Source organism: Heterocephalus glaber, unplaced genomic scaffold, assembly GCF_053883595.1.
Source record: "Heterocephalus glaber isolate CG9 unplaced genomic scaffold, H.glaber_assembly_v1.0 deba00001060, whole genome shotgun sequence".
NCBI lineage: Eukaryota > Metazoa > Chordata > Mammalia > Rodentia > Bathyergidae > Heterocephalus > Heterocephalus glaber.
The window spans coordinates 3075041-3094189 of NW_028258185.1; the positions used below are offsets into that span (position 1 = coordinate 3075041).

The 19149-nt window shown below is 35.7% G+C and overlaps 1 pseudogene; it reads left to right on the plus strand.

Moving 5' to 3' along the window:
• The first annotated feature begins 2097 nt into the window (after positions 1–2097).
• Positions 2098–18574, plus strand: LOC101725576 (olfactory receptor 7D4-like; annotated as a pseudogene).
• The last annotated feature ends 575 nt before the right edge of the window (positions 18575–19149 follow it).

A 19149-nucleotide genomic window follows, 5' to 3' on the forward strand; every position in this document is an offset into this window, starting at 1 on the left:
TCCATTCCTGGAAATGTTGTTCCTCACTCATTATTTGTTAGCCTTTTAAAGTAGCTATGGCTGGATTTTAATAACTTTCTACTCAGTTTTTGATTTATGTTTAGGCCTATAATCAGCTTGAGGATTCATTGTTGCATTACAGGAAATATTTTTGTTTTGATAGTATATATTAAACATGGGTACTTATACAGAAACAATGTAACAGATTCCTTCTAAGTCCCTGGAAAGACAATGTTGATCAAAAGAGTCACATCCTCAGTGCCACAAATAACAGAATTTTCTCCCTTCTATACAAACCTCAGTGTCTGATACGGAAACCAGGACTTCTGTTCCCACAGCCTAGACTACTGCTTCTCTCCTCTTCTCCTCTGATTGTCCATGAGCCATCCCTTCTTTCTCAGTTTAAATTTTCCTGCTTTAGGGAAGACTCTCCTCTCTACCATGATGGAATAAACATGCTTGATGATGCTTTCTGTCTTGTATTAATTAACATTTTGTAGGCATTCAAAATACTGAAACTTTATGTCAGGTAGAATGTAAAACTTCCTTGCAAAAATTTTCTTTTACAATCATAATCTTTATAAGATTATTTTATTTGTATAATTTTGGTTCATTTTTGTCAGTCTATCAATACATATTTTGACCATTACAGCTACTAGTGTAACCCAATACATACTGACTCAAGGGCATGGACACCTAAGCACACTTTTTATTTGATTTTTTGATTTTTATAAGATACTTTTTTCTCCTCCTTTTATCTATGTAATCCACATGTAGTTTTCCACTTGGGAGAATTTCCTGGGGAGGTATTCTGTGAAAGAAAAAGTCACACTAATCATCACTCATGAGAAAAGCTGTATGGCAGCCAAAAGGGGTGAAAAACTTGGTGTATTTATACTGATCAGAATCCCATCTATCGTATCAGTGGTTGATTGAGGGAGTATTGGTAAATGAGAGTCATCCAAAACATTTTCAATGAGGAGTGAAGAACAGAATTTTGTGTTTAGAAATGGACCATTTTATTACAGAAACCATAGAACAATTACATCAAGGCATTCAATTTTGTCTTTGTCCCATGTGAAGTGAACATTTAGTGCTTCTACTGTACAGATGAGGCATTTGCAGCTGAGAGAGTTTAAATTCTTTTCTAAAGATCAAATGGTTTAAATTTCCTGCATTCTGATCCAGGAACTCTTGCTGAAGAACCAAATTATTAAATCACACCACTATAGTCTGTGTTTCCCCCAAAATGAGACCTAACTGGAAAATAATCAGTCTTGAAAACTAGAGATAAAAATGAGAGCCTCAGTCACCCTGCCTTACCAGTATTAGGGAGCAGCCACTGAGCAAGAGAATAGTGAAGTTTAATCTTCTTGCCTCTGGGCATCATCATGGAAATGACCAGCACTCATTTTCAGGTTAGCTCTTATCTTCTGGGAAACACTATCCTGTTGTACCCTGGAAGAGACATATATCCAAAGCAGTTATGATGAAAATGAGAAAAATAATAATGTAGCAAGTTTTAATGATAATGTAACAAGCTTCAATGAGTAATAATAATGTATCAAGTAGTTTTGATAACTCATTTATTGAGGCTATTGCCTTGAATAGAGTCAGTTTTGAACACTGCAATGTTTCTGTAGTACCTGCATTATAAGAAAGAGAAAAAAGGCACAACAAGTGAACTGCAGCATCAGTATAACTGCTCAGACAATAAAGGTTGTTTAAAGGTATTAAAATATTTTTATTCATTATAATAGAGGTATTAATGAGGTATGCATATTATCAAAGAATGTGCATAAAAAGTCTTCAAGTTTTCTAGAAAGATGATAGCAAACAAATGTTGACTACATCTAAAAATTCAAATGGAAATATTGAAACACTATTAAAAAGAACAAATTTCAGCTACATTACATGAAGTGTAAATGATCATATGAATTTAAAAATGAAATGAGCTACAACTTGGTTGCAGGAACCACTGCCATTGGCTCAAAAGAGGGCGAAGGAGATCCATCCAGAGGTGATGACTTCCTGTCTTTCAGGTTTTGTTCATTAAATGTTGCTATTTTGTCCTTCTCTGGAAGACAAACCACTGACATGAAAGGAGAAAATCAAACAGGTGCACCACAGTTTCTTCTTCTTGGCCCCTCAGATGATCCTGAACTACAGCTCTTTCTCTTTGGACTGTTCTTGTCCATGTACATGGTCACCATCCTGGGAAATCCGCTTCTCATCTTGGCCATTAGCTCTGACTCTCACCTCCGCACTCCCATGTACTTCTTCCTCTCCAACCTGTCCTTTGTGGACATCTGATTCATCTCCACCACAGTCCCAAAGATGCTGTTGAACATCCAGGCACACAATAAAGATATTGTCTACACAGAGTGCCCCATTCAGGTGTATTTTTTATGATTTTTTTGTGGAAACAAATAATTTCCTACTGACTGTGATGGCCTGTGACCACTTTGTGGCCCTTTACCATCTCCTGAAATATATGATCATCATGACTCCTTGGCTACGTGTCCTGCTGGATCTGGTGTCCTGGATCATTATTTTCTGCTTCTCCCTGCTTCATATTCTCCTCCTGATGCCACTGACCTTCTCTATTGGCACCGAAATCCCACATTTCTACTGTGAACTGGCTATGCTTATTAAAGTGCCCCCTTTTGATATCTTTGTCAATGTCAATATCATCCTAATGTATGTGTCATTTATCCTATCAGTTGTGTGTCCCATCACTGGGATTCTCTTCTCTTATTGTCAGATTTTATTCTCTTTAGTGAGGATATCCTCCACTGCAAGCAAGTATAAAGCATTTTCCACCAGTGGCTCTCACCTCTGTGTAGTGCCCTTGTTCTATGGAATAGGACTTCGAGTTTACCTCAGTTCAGCTGTTACTCCTTCTTCCCAAGAAAGCTCTGTTGCCTCTGTGATGTATACTGTGATGAACCCCATGCTAAACCCCTTCATCTACAGTCTGAGGAACAAGGATGTGAAGGGGGCCCTGGAGAGACTCCTCAGCGGAGCAGCCTCTGGTCCTTTATTGCCCAATCACTTCTCAACCCAATTGTCATTGTATGAACTTAGGTATGCTGTGAATTTTTACATATTACATGCTAATTTTTTCTGCAGTATATTACATGTTTAATTTCTTGTATTTCCAAAGCACCTGTAACTCTGTTGCTGAGTAGTTTTGTATTTATTTTCCTTAAACAACTCCTACAGTACTTCATGATCAATGAAGTTTCACATTTGGTAACTAATGGACATTTCTGAGACTTTCAACATGATGGAAGTACTTACATCAAGTGCTGACCTTGTATTCTCAAAAATATTGTATGAATAACAAATTTCTTAAACTTATTTAGTTTCATTCCTGTTTTTTCTGGAAGAAATAGAATGAAAATTTTCAAAGCAATATATTTCCCATATCAAGACTATGTTTGAATCTTTATATATATGAATGTTTAATCTTGAAATCATTTATTGAAATATTTCTCAAATTCACCTAATTTTTGAAGGGAAGAGACTCAGACCAGTATGGACTCCAACTGGAATCTTACACTGAAGACATACTCCTTTCTTTGCTGTCCTACTTTTTCATAAAATCAATGATTATATTTTAAAAATAAAAGCAAGAATTTACATTTGAATTCCAGGTTAAACATTTTATTTATAATGATATATTGCCTTGAGAATTCTGTAATACTCTGAATCTTGCCCTTTTTCTCATTTCTTCTTTCTTTCCTTCTTTCCTTATTTTCTTCTTTTTCCTTCTTTCCTTGTATCTTCATTTAATTTTTTTTGGTATCTTCCTTATTCCCTCTTTCCTTCTCCTCCTTCATTGGGACTCTTTTATATACCCACACGCTATTTATCACTTCAGCACTTTCTGGACATGTAGGTGTATTTCATTTTTTGAATATTGTGAAGAGTTCTGCAATAGATATGCATGAAAATTTATTCATTTGAGTATAGTCATACAAATCCATTTGTATTTGTTCCTCTTAAACAACCTAATGGCACTTCAGTCACTGAAAGACAGGATGTGCTGTGATGGTCCTAAAACAGTGATAGCAAACCTTTTAGAGCTTCCAATTATACAAGCAGCCTGCTGTGGCATGCATGGCACAGGCTCACCACCACTGTCCTAAACCTTTGCTTTGCTCACCAATGTCCTAGTCAAATTTGCTTGTGTCACCACACAATATGACATTCACACAATGACAAAATCACCTAACAAATGTTTTTTCAGAACCTACCCTAGTTGTTAAGCATCAAATGACTATTTTGTTTTTAATTATTAATGTATCCGGAAATGGAGCTAACTGCTGGATTATAAAGTCATTTTATGTTTAATATCTTCCAGAATGACCAGACACTTTTTACATTGCAATGTATAAAGATTCTAACAGCTTGCATTAATACATTTATTTTTGTATTTAATCAAAATAATAGCCTCTTATGGGATATTGTAGTAGTCAGCTTTTCTGATACCCACAACTTAAAGGAAAAACATTCAATTTGGTTCATGTTTTTAGGGAGTTCAGTCCATGATTGCCTGACTTTACAGAAGAGATATGGTGGAAGGGCATATTGGAGCACAGCTGCTTGGTTCATGTCCATGGGGAAGCAAACCAAAGGAAAAGTGTCAGAGAGGGAGAGACACCACTTATCTAGTACTCAAAGCCATGCCTCCATGGCTCCCTCAGACACAGGCAGAAGAGTGCAAAACCAATCCCCTGGGAGGCTCCAAAGCCAACCAAGTTGAGGCAGGTGTGAAGATTTGAGTTTATTCGTGATTAAACATTTTTAACAAGTGCTTGTTGGCAATTTCATTATGTTCTATGCAGAAATATCCTCAAATTTTTGTTCATTTTTCTATAGTGAACCATGTCTTTGTCTTTCTGATGTATAAGATTTCTTTATAAATTCTGAATACATGACACTTAACAGATATGTTTCCAAATATTTCCCCATGTATGTTGCCTTTCTATTTTAAGTATAATATTTACTGTTATTAACTGTACTAATCATGATTTACATTAAATCTCTTAAAGTTATGTTTCCTCTCTAACTGAAATTTTGGATAATTTAATGAAGATATATCCAATTCCATGATACACAGTCACTACAACCTACCATTTTCACTCTACTTCATGAGTTTGACTATTTTATATTCCACATGCAAGCTCCTATAATGTTTATCTTTCAAATGGCTCATTTCTCTTAGAATGTTGCACACGACCACCTAGTTATTCAAAATAATGTTTTCTTTTTTTAATTCATTAAGTTTATTGGTACATTTTAGGTATACAATATGATGGCATCCATCATTTGAAATTTTTACCTTGACATTATACATCTTGCTCTTTTTTTCCCCATTCCCCTGTCCTCTCTTCTACTAATAAATTCCTCCCATTTAAAAACTTTGCTTCCATTTTTTCCTTTTCTCATTTTTATTCCTTTCCCTTTCCCTACCCCTCCCACTTCCCATACCCCTCCCACTTACCCTTTCCCTTTGACCTTATCTTCCTATTTCATATTATCTATTAAATATTTTGATCCTTATTTACACTCTCACACCAGAGAAACTATTTGTTATTTACACATGTGTGAGTATGACCTCAATGTGCATCCATTTAGTTTTAAATGTCTCTAGTTTCTCATTCTTTATGGCTGAGTAAAAAAATCTTGGGCTGGGGATTTAGCTCAGTGGTTTTGCCACCTGCTGTGCAAGCCCAAGGACCCAAGTTCAATCCCCAGTACCAAAAAAAAAATCTTATTTATACATTTATCAGTTGATGGACATTTGGATAGATTCCAAGTTTTAGCTATCACAAACTGTGCCACTATAAACATGGGTGTGCATGTATCAATGTAGTATGATGATTTTAATTCTTTTATGAAGATACCAAGAAGGAGAATACCTGGGTCAAATGGAAACACTAGTTTTAGTATTTTGAGGAATTACCACACTGATTTTCACAGTGATTGCACCAGTCTGCATCCCAACCAACAGTGACAAAGGATTCCTTTTATCCCACATGTATCCTAGCCCATGTTTGTTATTGGTTGATTTCTTAATAATAGCCATTCTTTCTGGAGTGAATTGAATCTCAGTAAAGGAATATTTTTATTTATTTATTTTATAACAGATTAATGTTCCAGTGAATATATATCTATTCATTTTATTTAATCATCTAATAATAAATCCTAGTTTTAAGCCCATATCTTGTCTACTATAGTGAAGCCATGATAATAGGAATGGACATGTGCCCTGACATACTGGTTTCAGATGTTTTGGACAAACATGCAGTAGAGAAATTGCAGGATAATGTAATATTTCTAGTTTTTAACTTTTTGAGGAAACCCCTTAATGTTTCCATAATGACTACATCAATTTACATTCTCATTAATAGTGTTCAGGGGTCTCATTTCTCAAATGCCAATATCTTCTATCATTTATTTTTTGGATAATAACTTTTCTAAATGAAGACAAGTTACATGTCATTGTGGTTTAATTTGCATCACACTGAAGCAAGAAGCCTATGTTAGCCAGAGCTAAATGGGAGGGGAGGAGATCCCAGCCAGGGCCCTGCCCTAAAAAGTGCTTAACAGGCACACAAGCAATAGCCAGAGGCACTTGAGATTCCATAGGTAAGTGTGTAAGGATTCCAGGGAGAAGCCCAGGAGTACCTAGGCTGAGCAAGTTCACACAGGTCCAAGCCAGGGCACTGCCCAGAAAACAGCAGCCTGGGTCCACAGACCTGAGTTAAAGGCTGTATGAGACCTAAAACCACAAGATGTACTTTGCCCACCTGCTTGTGATAAGTGTTCAGCCATCCCCTGGCAACAGCTACCACAATGTCCCAGGTGTAACTGTTTGCAGCTTGGGTGTGCAAGGCACAATCAATCAGGTTTAATTGCCAATCTAGAATCTTGCTGTAACTACTATAAAAACCCCTGCTGATTTGGAGTCAGGGCTCTCAATCTTGACCCGCTGTGGTGGTGATGGTTGGGAGTCCCTGCTTGAGCTTGAATAAATGGCCCTCGTGTGTTTACATTGGAATCGGCTCCTTGGTGGTTTTTGGGGACCTCGAAATCTGGGCACAACAGCTGTTCCTGGAAAAGAGCTATGAAGGTCAGAAAGCAACAGCCAGAGACCAAGCCAGATCCCACTTGTGAGTGAGTGCAGACCCCAGCCAGAAGCCTATTCAGATACCAGTGACTTGGGTATGTAGCCCCCAGCCAAAGGCCCTCCCAGAAAACAGCTACCCAGGGTTAGCAGGACCCAGCCAGATGCATATTCAGATACCATCCCAAGAGTGCACAAGCCCCAGCCAGAACCCCACCAAGACAACAGGGTCATGCAGGGATTAAGAAAGCCACCATTGTGATACCAGGAATCGGTGCAGTGGTGAGCAAAAGAGAACAGGCCTTTCCATAGATTACTGGGAATTGAAGTCCACTGAGAGAGCAAAAATTCAACTCATCAAATGTACAGCAGGCTTCATCCGTTGAAATGAGAAGACACATAAGAAAGTCTCAAAAACAGACTTCCAGATCACCTAAGGCAACCCCAAAGAGAAAAGAGATGGAACAATTTGATACTCAGCCACCTGGATACCCTGAATTGGCAACTAAAGAGAATCTGGAAAAAGTAAAATCAGAAATAATTTCTCAGATAAAATCAGAGATTGTGGACATAGTGCAGGAAATGATGGATAAATCTAGAGCAGACACAGATAAAAAAAAAGAGAGAAGCTGAGGATCGTGATGGAATCCCAACATGGGAAACAAATAGAATCCATAAAACAAATGGAGACAGTTACCCAGGAGATTAAAAAAGTTTACTCAGCAGAATGAGCCAATGTGAGGACAGAATGTCAGATATAGAAGACAAGATTTCAATTAGTGACCAGGAAAAGAAAAATTTCTTAAAAATAACAAGGGACAATGGGAAATCAATCTAGCAGTTGCTAGACAATGCAAAGAGAATAACATAAGACTGATTGGAGTCAATGAAGAAACAGGAGAAAGTGCAAATGATGTTAAAAAAAAAAAACTGTTCAAAGAGTTAATGGCATAACACTTCCCAAGCAGGGGAAAAGAATTTAAATTACAGAAAAGTGAGGCAAATAGGACTCCAACTAGCAGTGATCAAAAAAAATCTATACATAGGCATAAAATAGTTAAGATTCCATAAACCCAACAGAAGAATAAAATTCTACAAACAGAGTAAAGAAACAACTCATATACAAAGGAAAACCCAGCAGAATCACAGAAGACTTCTAAACACAAACCCTTAAGGCAAGACAAGACTGGAGTGAAGTATTTTAAGCCCTAAAGGAAAACAACTTCCAACCCAGATTGATGTACCCTACAAAACTATCTTTCAAAACTGATGGAGAAATAAGATACTTTCATAACAAAGAGCACCTGAGGAACTTCATGAAAACCAAACCAGCACACTAAATTTTATTTTAAATATCTGAGGAAAAGAAAATGAGGATCACAACCCCAGAAAACCAGCCAGAATGAATCTATCAGGGTTAACAAGAAATTAAATGTAAGGGGAGAGAATCCAATGAAAAGAAAGAGTCATGACAAGGAAAAGTCAATACATATAAGTTATAACCATCAATGCTAATGGTCTCAATTCACCAATGAAAAGAAATAAACTGGCGGAATGGATCAAGAAGCAAGATCCAACAATATCCTATATATAAGAAACACACTTTAGTTCAAAAAGAAACTCATAAACTGCAAATTAAAGGGTGGGAAACAACAATCCATGTGACAGGAACCCCTCAAAAAAGCAAGAGCTTTTTGCAGATCCTCTTTGCAGATCAAGTGGATTTCAAACCAACACTGATTAAGAGAGACAAAGAAGGACACTACATCCTTGGAAAGGGAACAATCCAAGAGGAAAAAGTGGCAATCATAAATATATGACCACCAAACACTAGTGTCCCCAACTATATAAAACAAACACTAATGGACATGAAAAATCAAGCAGTAATAAAATAGAAGTGGGGGACCTCAGTATCCCACTTATAGATATATCAACTAGACAAAAAACAAACAATGCAATGCTAGAACTCAATCACACTCTTCAACAAATGGGCATAACAGATGTTTACAGAGTATTCCACACCACAAAATAAGAATACACATTCTTCTCAGCTGCACATGTGTCATTCTCCAAAATAGACCATGTACTCACTCACAGAACATGTTTAAGTGCAAAGAAATTGAAGTTTTCCTCAGACCACAGTGTGATGAAATTGGAGATCAATACAAGAAACTCCAAGAATTTTAAAAACACATGGAAATTGAACAACACACTTCTAAATAACCAAAGGTTCACAGAAATTAAAGAAAAAATTAGACAGTTTCTACAATTAAATGCCAATGCCAATACACAATACCAGTATCTATGGTACATAATGAAAGCACTCTTACAAGGGAAAATCATAGCAGTGAATATTCATATTAGAAAAACAGACTGAGCTCAATTAAACAACCTGATGTTGAACTTGAAGCTTCTAGTAAAAGAAGAGAAGGACAAAGACAAAGCTCATACAAGGGAAGAAATTACAAAGATTAGAGCAGAAATCAGTGCAATAAGACTAAGAGAATGCTACAAAAAAATCAATGAAGTGAAGAGTTGGTTCATACACAGCTTTACTAAAAAAGGAAAGAAAAAACCCAAATCCATACAATTGAAAATGAAAAGGGTGAAATTACAACAGACCCAGCAGAAATCCAGAGGAACATCAATACCTACTTTGAGAACTTATAGGCCAATAAGATGGAGAACACAGAAGAAATGGATAGATTCCTAGATACCTATGAATTACCAAAGTTGAATGGTGACCTAAAAATTCTAAACAACCCAATATCAATCAAAGAAATTGAAAATGTAAGTAAAAATTCACCATCAAAGGAGGACCCAGGCCTTGATATCTTCACTACTGAGTTCTACAAGACACTTGGAGAAGAACTATTGCCACTACTGTTGAAACACTTAAATGAAATTGAAAGGGAAGAAATATTCCCAAATTCATTCCTGGAAGCAAGCATCACATTGATCCCAGAAGCAGAAAAGCACCCAACCAAAAAAGAGAACTATAGGCTAATCTTACTAATGGACATATCTACAAAAATCCTCAATAAGATCCTACAAGCAATGCAAAAGATCATACACCCTGACAAGTGGGATTTATACCAGGGATTCAGTGATGGTTCAAAATATACAAATCAATAAATGTAATTCACTATATTGATAGAGCTAAGAACAAAAACCATATGATCATCTCAATAGATGCAGAGAAAGCATTATACAAAATCCAACATGCATTCATGATAAAAAAAATCTTACAAAGCTCGTCGTAGACGGTCTCTAACTCAATCTGATAAAAACTATCTATGAAAAACCAACAGCCAATATCCTACTAAGTGGTCAAAAACTGAAATCCTTCAAACTAAAATCAGAAAACAGACAAGTATGTCCACTATAACCATTCCTGTGCAATATACTTTTGGAAACATTAGCCACAGCAATTAGACCAGAGAAAGAAATAAAATGAATAATGACAGTAAATGAGGAAGTTAAATTGTCATTATTTGCAGCCAATGTGGTACTCTATAGAAGACCCCTAGACCTCCACCAAAAGTCTCCTAGACTTAATAACCAAATTCAGTAGAGTAGCTGGATTCCAGGTCAACATACAAAAATCAATGGCTTTGCTGTGCTTGAACAACAGACTCACTGAAGGATGAACTGAAGAATAAACTTCACCATAGGATCCAAAAAACTGAAATATCTAGGAATCAACCTAAAGAAAGAAATCAAAGACCTCTACACTGAAAACTATAACACACTGAGAAAAAGAGATTGAAGCAGATATCAGAAAACGGAAAGATATCCCTTACTCCTATGTAGAAAGAACCAATATAATGAATATAGCCAGATTTCAAAACTGCTATATAGATTCAATGCAATCCAAATTGAAATTCCAACACCATACATCACAGACCTTGAGAAATCAATCCAAAACTTCATTTGGAATAGGAATGACCTAGAATAGCAAAAGCATTTCTAGGCAACAAAGACAAGGTAGGGGGCATCACAACCCCCAACTTGAAACTATGCTACAAAGCTACTGTGATTAAAAACATCACAGTACTGGAAAAGAAACAGACCCAAAGACCAGTGAAATTGATTAGAAGATGCAGAAACAACTCCAGACACACTCAGCCACCTCTTCTTTTACAAAGGAGCCAAACATCTGCACTGGAAGAAAGATAGCCTCTTTAATAAATGGTGCTGGAAAAATTGGGTTTCAACTTGTCAAAGGTTAAAACTAGACCTATATTTCTCAATATGCACTAAACAAAAATTGAAATGGATTAAAGATCTAAATATTAAAACAGAAATACTAAACCGACTGGAAGAGAGATTAGGTAAAATTCTTGAAGACATTGTCATAGGAAAAGATTTCATGAACAAAGCCTCAGTTGCAAATGAACTAGCACAAATAATCAGTGAGTGGGATCTATTATTATTTAAAAAACTTCTGCACAGAGAGAGAAACACCCATCAGCGTGAAGAGACAACATATATTGTGGAAAAATCTTTCTACTCGCTGTTCCTCAGACAAAGGTCTACTATCTAGAATATATAAAGAACTTAAAATAAATCAGCCTCCCCAATTTAAAGACCCCATTCAAAAATAGGCATCTGAAATGAGCAAATCACAGAAATGAAGGAGAAATAGCAAATAAACATAAGAAAAATGTTCATCACTGTTCGTTTGAGAGATGCAATTGAAAATAATGCTGAGATTCCACCTCACTGCAGAAAGAATGGCTGCTATCATGAAATTAACCAATAACTAATGCTGGTGAAGCTGTGGGCAAAAAAGGAACTCTTCTCCACTGCTGGTGGGAGTGTATACTCGTGCAACCACGGTGGAAATCAGTATGGAGATACCTCAGAGAACTAGGATTAGCACTCTGATTTGACCCAGCTATTCCCCTGCTGGGCATATTCCCAAAAGAATTAAAAACATCATACCACAACTATATATGTGCACCCATGTTCACAGCTAAACTTCACAACAGCCCAACTGCCCATCAAGTGAAGACCAGATAAAGAAAATGTGGTTTTTTAATAAAATGTTGTACTCAACCATAAAGAATGAGAAATTAGAGACATTTATAGCTAAATGGATGTGCTTTGAGGCTACATACTAACGTGAAATAAATGGACACATGTGTACATATTAAAAAGTGTATCTGTTGTGGGAAACTGAAAATGTCAATAAGGATCAAAAGGCATAATAGATTATGTGAAACAGGAAGAAAGGTCCAGAGGGATAGGCAAAGTTGGAGGGGTTGAAGAAAGGAAAGAAGGGAATGGAATTAATATGAGAAAATCTAAAAATGGAAACAAAGACTTTGTAAATAGTGCCAGGTTGAGGCTTTGAAAGGTGGGCAGGAGAACGGGGAAAGATAGGAACCAAGATTGATTATATAAAAGTACAAATCTCTAATGATGAATGTCATTATATTGTATACCTAAAATGTGCCAGTAAAGGTACATTTAAAAATATAAGTACACAGCACTCTCTGTATTTTGAATTCATGTATTCGAAGGTAAAATAATTCCACTTGACATCCATATCCTGTAGCAACTCTTCTCCGGTGTGATAAATGCAATCTTATTAAATGTCTTTCAAAATGGATTTCTGTGTTATTCACATTTATATCAATGTTCTTTATTCAACTGAAAAAGATCAACATCATTACACATGATGATTGCATTACCACTGTAAAACAAAGGCAACAATTTTAAGAAAGAAATAGAAACTATTACCCTTTTCCCTTTAGGAAGAAAATTATTCTAAATAAAATACATTAAGAAACAATCTAATGCTCTATTGTATTTAACATAATGGGACAAATTCATTTTAGCCTAGCCGAGCATTCTGTAAGAAAAAGGACAGCATTATTTTAGTACTTAATCAAAACAAGCATTTGATAATTTTAAAATATTTTTATGATCTTTCTTTTCTTTGCTACAGTGGCCTGTGAATTCTATGTTATTTTTTTCTGATTATAAATTTTGTTTATTTATGGTAGAGAATATTAGTCCCAGAAAAATCTCAAAACTGAAGCTTTCAGTCCCAACCATCTTATGCCTAGTTAGAAGATGTTTATATCAATTCTTTCTGAAACGAAGATTGTAGTTCTCTTCCTTCAGCTACCTGAATAAAACACAGGTTTATTAAATCTCATTAAGATGCAACTGGGAAAAATGCAACAACAATAGAGAGAGAGAAAGAAAACATGAAAATTACAGGAAACACCTGCACTTTTTCCTCATTTGTAATTGAAGATAATGAATGCTAAACTTATAGAGAATTTGGAAAAAGTACTTAAAATCTTTAAGAAAGTTCAGATAGGGGATCTTGACTTCCTCTATCAATATATTTCCTGGGAATATTTTTAAATGCCCAGGTAGTCTCTGCTCAATTTAATACCTATTTAATCAGAATATCTTCATTTGAAATTCTTAGAGATATTTTCTTATACTGTGGTTGACAAACACTACCTTATAGTATTTCCTGACATTTAGAAAATAATTCCTTTGTATTACCTATCCTAATATATACCTATTACTACTATGTAAAAAATAAATATATAAGAATATAGGCTTCATAATTGATTCTTCATAGAGATTGAAATTATTGTCGATGAAACTTTAGATCTTGGTAAATCTGCATGATTCCATTCTCCCACACATCTGTCCCCAAAGGGAATGACTATCAAAAATCAGGTGAATAGATTTTCCTCTCAATGTCCATAAATCAGTATAGGTTTATGTATCAATGAACAGATTGTTTCAAAGTTTATTCAAAATATATCTAATATTGGTTTAGCATCTAAAAGCTGTTTTTCTTAAAATTGTATTTTAAAAATAGTTAAAGCTCTTTGAAATAGTCTGTAATATCTATTGCCCTGAAATGTGCTAGTTTGCATCCACATGTAGATATATGTTGGTCTATGTAGTATAAGTTGCTCTCTGGATGTGAGCTAACTCTCAGCTTATTATCATGACAATCCGTATAAAATTCTTGTTCCTTTCATCATATCACAGAAGTGAGAATTTCCATATAATATGTGGGTGGAGGATGTATAGTCTGAACTCCAACAATTAATGCACGTTCGATTTTTCTATTAATTTCCATTTAATTTTCCTAATTAATCACTTACATTTTTGTCGCTTCCCAAAATAAGTCCTTACCCAATACATCATATTATTTGGTTTAGTCACATTTCTTGTTGCTGAGACACAATACCCAATATATACAACTTAAAGAAAGTGAATTTTATTTTAGCTCATAATTAGAGTCCTTCCTTGGCTGGCTCCAAGTCAGAAACAGCATGGTGGGAGGGTGTGGGAGAGAGAAACTGCTCACTTAATAGAGGTGAGGAAGCAGAGGGAGCAGAGAGGAAGAGGAGAGAGATACATACCCTTCAAATCACACCCAAGTGACCCCCTTCTAACTAGACCCCTCTCCTAACAGGAAGACAGCTGAGCACCAACATGGTCCATATGCCTTCCAAAAAGCCAGCCTCTGAGTTCATGAGACTTTGGGGGATCATTCTTATATAAACCATAATATTTGTCTTAAGATTTATTTTCAAAAATATCCTGAGGTAATTCCAGCAATACTCTCCATAATTAGTTACTGAGACATTTTATCTTGCAGAGGTAATATTTCCACTTGGTTCCAGTAGAGGAGACTGTACCCTGGGATGAGCATTATGAAATGCATATTATAGTCCTGTAGCACTGTGTTGCTACTAAGTGTACAATGTGTGTAAGTCTCCAATGCTCTGTGCTCTTCATTCTTGATGGAAATACAGATAACATCACCCATCTCCATGATGTGTGTGCACTTGAAGAATGTTTGGCACTTAATTAATCACTCTAGTTTTCTTTTTTATCAAGCAAATTACTTTATGCAAATATCAAATTTATTGATGGATAAAATTGTCAAAGGACTGTAGAGCCTGAAATAATGTAAAACGCCAAAATGTACCTCATCCCATTCACAACATTACCCCTTTTCCTTTTTGTATATTTTACTATTTTATACCCATGAGTGTCTTTGACCTTTGAATAATCAAATATTTTACTCGATACCACTAAATGAAGATATAAGGCTCATGTGTACACAATGTACACACAAACCAGAGCCATTTTACCTTGTTTCCAGCTGTAGGGGACATTCCTAAAAGAGGCGAAAGTACAAGCAAGAAGGCACCAAGTGTGTTGATGCAATAGTGACTATGCCTAATGATTTTGATCCAAGGAAGAATCTATTCAATGTTTAACAATGTATTTTTTTTTTTTTTTGTACTGGGGATTGAACTCAGGTCCTTGCTCTTGCACAGCAGGCGGCAAAACCACTGAGCTAAATCCCCGGCCCTCACAATGTTTTTATTTCTAATTTCTCCTGTGTAGCAGGATAGAGAAAGTATCTGAGGAATAAGAAATGAAATCAGTCTTTCAATCTTGTCCAAATACAAGCCTGTATTTATACAAAGGCAAAAATAAAATGCCCCCTTATAGAAGAATGAAAATGATAACTTCAGATATTGGCATATTTTATGTCAAAGATTTGAAATTGAATCTTTTATTATTAGTAAAATAATATCTAAGATTCATTTTAACTTTGTTATTCATCTATTAATAAGAGAATATATTATCTGTTTAATCCATACTCAATGATTAAGTTGTATCAAGATGGAATCATCTCAGATACCAATGCTGATTCACAGAGATAGAAACAACCTGCCCTGTATTACATAAATATTAAGAGACAAATACAAGTTTCAGAATTAAATTTTAAAGTTCTGCGTCTGGTCCATGAATATTTTCCTTTGCTAATTAAGCATCAGTAAGTTTACAGCAGAGATCCAGACTTGTAACTACAGTTATTTCTCTTTCCATCAAACTCTTTCCAGTTTCTGAAGGAATGAAATCAACTCCTGTGTCGATTACTTTGGTTGAGATTAAGAAAGATGGTTATAAGATTGGAAGAAGTTGTGTATAGTTACATGGAAAGCCTGAAGTAAGGAACAATAAAAAGATCAGCGCTAACTATTGTGAGCCTTCTCTTTCTTTGATGTTTGTCTCTATTCTCAGATATCCTACGCACAATGGATGCACCCAGTGTAATCTCATCTCTTTACTTTGTTCTACTTGAAATCTCTGAAAGGTAGGGCTCAGTGAGAAACAAGGGAAGAGAAAAGGGTGCTTGAATTGTCAGAGACTATGTGCAGGACTCACCTGGCAAAGTGCCCTGTGTCTGACATTAGACTTCTGTGTATAAACACTTCCTTTTTTAATCTACCAAAAACCTTATAGTTAAATACACAAAATGCTTTTTTCATTTTTGCTTTTAAAATAATAATATAGGAGTTTGTACTTCAGGAACATTGTGCAAATACAATGCAACAGTTTACAATGAACACAGAATCCAGATGCTGCTATTTAGGAATTGCTTAATATTGTTTCATGATTATATGGTCATTTTTAATTTCATGATCACCATCATAACTTTTCTAAAATGCATAAGAAACAGTTCACAGACACTCATAATCTGCTATTATGGATTAGATGCCTATGATGTGTAGAAATAGTGTGAGAAGGAAAGAAATTTTTGACTGAGACATGTGTTCCACAAGGCAACCAAGAATATAAATTTCACCTTATTCATATTTGAAACTGCACACAATGCTATCATTCCATCTCACTGTCCAAGCTATCTTCTATATCTTCATGAAATATAACAATGGTTCAAATCATTTCTACTACACCCATCCTCCATTTCAACACTTAACTGAGCTATATTTTCTCTCTAGTGATTATGTAAAAAAAAAACCATGATCCCAATTCCTCATCTACCTGAGAACCAGTGAAGACTCTAGATCAACCCAGGGAATCAACAATGTCAGATACAAGCCTCCTATTTCAAACAATCATGAAGAAGGAGACACAGCAATTGGCAACTGGACTGAAACAATCCAAATAAAAGCCTGGAGGAAGAGGTTGATTATGAACTATTTATTATAAGACCTTGGAAGCTAAGTGCTCACAGCTTATGATTACCAAAGATGGTCCATGTCATTCTGGCCCTAAGGACTTCCAAAATTTACTGGAATTTGAAGAAAAGAGTGTCCACACAAGGCTTTGACTCTTCCTTTCCTTGGGAGGAATCTCAAGTGTATTATTCACTCTTTTAATTTCATCCTTATAAAAAGTACTCAGCTTTTATTTCCATTGTTTATTGCAGTAATATATGTATAACTAAATGGACCATTTTAACCACTTTTCAGCACAGTTTTGTAACCTTAATTACAAAGTCATTTTTTTGAAACCATCAATCATGTCAAACTCCAGAAACTTATCAAATTCCCATCTGACATTTGCACCAATTCCAAAATCCCAAATTCCACATCCTCTTAATAATCTATGGTTCTATTTAAAATGTGAAATTAAATTGAACACATCAAATATGTGAAGTAATATAACCAAGTAAGAATTTACAGTGAGTTTTGTGTGTTCAGTTTTAGCATGTTTCCAAAACTACATTACAAATGGATAACAAAGGTCCTGGGCTAAGGCTGTCCAATTGTAGCCTCTTTAGGATGCCAAGATTGTCCCTGTTCCTCAGGCTATAGATGAAGGGATTCATCATGGGATTGACAACAGTGTATATCAATGTGACCACCATACCTTTGCTGAGAGAATATGACACGTCTGAATCAAAATGTACTCCAAGACCTGTTACATAAAATAAGCAAAAAAATAAGAGGTGAGAGCTACCAGTAGAAAAGCCCCTGTAACCCCCCCCCCCAGATGAGATTCTCAAAATGGTGGAAACAACTTTACAGTAAGAGAAAAGAGTACCAGAAATGGGAAAAAAATCCAAATATGATGCCAACAAAATATATGACTAGATTTTGATCAATGTATCAGAACAGGAAATATTAAGAATTTGAGAAGGATGACAGAAAAAATTAGCAATTCTTACATCTTTGAACCAGATTAGTCATCAGGCAATGAAATTGTGCAGCTGGGAAACCAAAAGGCTGAGAAAGAAAGACACCAAAACTAATAAGACAGCGGTGAGTGTTCATAATGACTCCATATTGCATGGGTGACAGATGGCTACAAAATAGTCATAGGCTATCACAGTCAGAAGCATGTTGTCCATACATCCAAAGATGAGATGAGATAAAAAGACATCTGTGTTAGGCAGCCCACATAGGTGATGACCCTGTTGTGAGTTAGGATGTCCACAATCATCTTTGGGACAGTGGAGGAGGTGAAACAGATGTCAGCCAGGGACAGATTGGAGAGGAAGAAGTACATGGGGGTGTGGAGGTGAGAGTCAATGCTGAAGCCCAGGATGATGAACAGGTTTGCAAGAAATGTGACCAGGTACATGGACAGGAACAGTCCAAGGAGGACAGGTTGGAGGTCTGAATCCTCTGAGAAGCCCAGGAGATGGAATTCTGAGACTCCTGTTAGATTATGTGTTCCCATATTGCTTGACCATTTTTCAAGAAGAAAATTCATTGGAAAAATGAAACAGATATCCTAGACTACATAGTTTGAATTGAAATGTTCACAAGTAAACTATGTACATTTGCAGCCCAAAACCTTCAGCAATATTACAGAATTATGAAAAACCCAATTGCTCAATGACTCTATTTGATTATATGTTATCCACCTCCTCACTGAACAATGTGGGAGACCAAGACTATTAGAGTTCAGAAGAACATGATCCCAGTAAAGTACAGCCAACACTTTTAAAAAACAGAATAGAAAGTTATACTGTCTTAAAAGATATGATTCAATTGGAAAGAAATTTTTAAAAATTCAAATACCATTCTTTTTTTTTTTTTTTTGGTACCAGGGATCAAACTCAGGTCCTTGCACTTGCAAGGCAGGTGGTGGAACCATTGAGCTAAATACCCGGCCCAACCATTCATTTTATTTTTTTCATAAGATGATAAAAAAAGTCCTTGGTTTATTTGACGTATAAGTACTACCAGGTC